Source organism: Octodon degus, unplaced genomic scaffold (genome assembly GCF_000260255.1).
Source record: "Octodon degus isolate 3935 unplaced genomic scaffold, OctDeg1.0 scaffold00128, whole genome shotgun sequence".
NCBI lineage: Eukaryota > Metazoa > Chordata > Mammalia > Rodentia > Octodontidae > Octodon > Octodon degus.
In genome coordinates this window covers 723419-725040 of record NW_004524704.1, presented here as the reverse complement: position 1 = coordinate 725040, position 1622 = coordinate 723419, and positions in this window count along the sequence as shown.

The following is a 1622-nucleotide window of genomic DNA, read 5'->3' as shown; positions in this document are numbered from 1 at the left end:
CATAAATATGTATACATCAAATATTAGAATAGCCAACTATATAAGACAACTTTTTAAAAGACATGAAAAATCTAATAACCAATAACATAATCTTAACAGAGGACCTTATCACTCTCTTATCTCAAAAAGACAGGTAAAGTAGACAAAATTAGCAAAGAGATAGCAGAACTTAACCAAACCTTTGAACAAATGGACTTTGTAGATATTTACAGTGTTCCACCCAACAACATCTGAATACACATTCTTCTTAGCTACACATGGGATGTTCTCTAAAGTAGACCACATACTAGTTCATAGATCATGCTTAAGTAAATTCAAGAAAACAGAAATTATCCCATGCATATTATCTGGCCACAGTGCAATCAAACTGGAAATTAATAACAAAAGAAATTGCAAAAATCCCATAAATACATGGAAATTAAATAACATCCTCCATAGCAACCAATGGGTTACAGATGAAATTAAATGAGAAATTAAACAATCCTCCAAGCCAACAAAAATTCAAACACAACTTACCAGAATTTGTGGGATGCAATGAAAGCAATTCTCAGAGAGAAATATATAGTGATAAACTCACACATTAGGAAAACAGAATGAGAACAAATACCCTAATGCTGCACTTCAAGCTTCTAGAAAAAGAAAAGCAAACCAAGCCCAAAGCCTAAAGAAGGCAAGAAATTATAGATTGGAGAAGAAATTAATGCAATTGAGACAAAGAAAACAATACAAAGAATTAATTATTCAAGGAGCTGGTTCTTTGAAAGATTAAATAGAATTGATAAAATGCTAGCCAACTTCATCAAAAAGAAGAAAGAAAAAACTCAAATTCAAGCAATAAGGAATGAAAAGGGTGAAATTACTACAGAGCCTGTGGAAATACAGAAGATCAGTCATCAACAGCTACTTTGAAAATCTTTACCCTCACAAAATGGAAAGCACAAAACAAATGGACAGATTCTTAGATAGGTACAAATTACCAAAACTGAATGAAGAAGATATAAAAACTGAATAACCCAGTATCAGACAATAAGTTGAAAATGTAATAAAAAAAAAAACTTACCAACAAATAAAAGCCAAGGCCCTGATGGATTCATGCTGAATTTTACAAGAAATTTAGAGATTTAATCTCAATACTCCTCAAACTCTTCAATAAAATTAAAAAGGAAGACAAACTCCAAAACTCATTCCTGAAAGCAAGTTTCATACTGATACCAAAACCAGAGAAAGATTCAACCAAAAGAGAGAGAGAGAGAGAGAGAGAGAGAGAGAGAGAGAGAGAGAGAGAGAGAATTACAGGCCAATCTCTCATGAACATGCAAAGATCCCCAATAAAATACTAGCAAATAGAATCCAGGAAATCATCAGAATGATTATACACCATGACCATGTAGGATTCATCCCAGGGATGCAAGGATGGTTCAACACATGCAAACATATAAATGTAATACACTATATCAATAGAGCCCAAAACAAAAATCATATAATCATCTCAATAGATGAAGAAAAATATTTTTTTTTCCAGAACCAGTGATTGAACTCAGGCCCTGGCACTTACCAGGCAAGCACTTATTCTACTGAGCTATCTCCTCAGCCCAAGAAAAAGATTTTGACAAAATCCATCA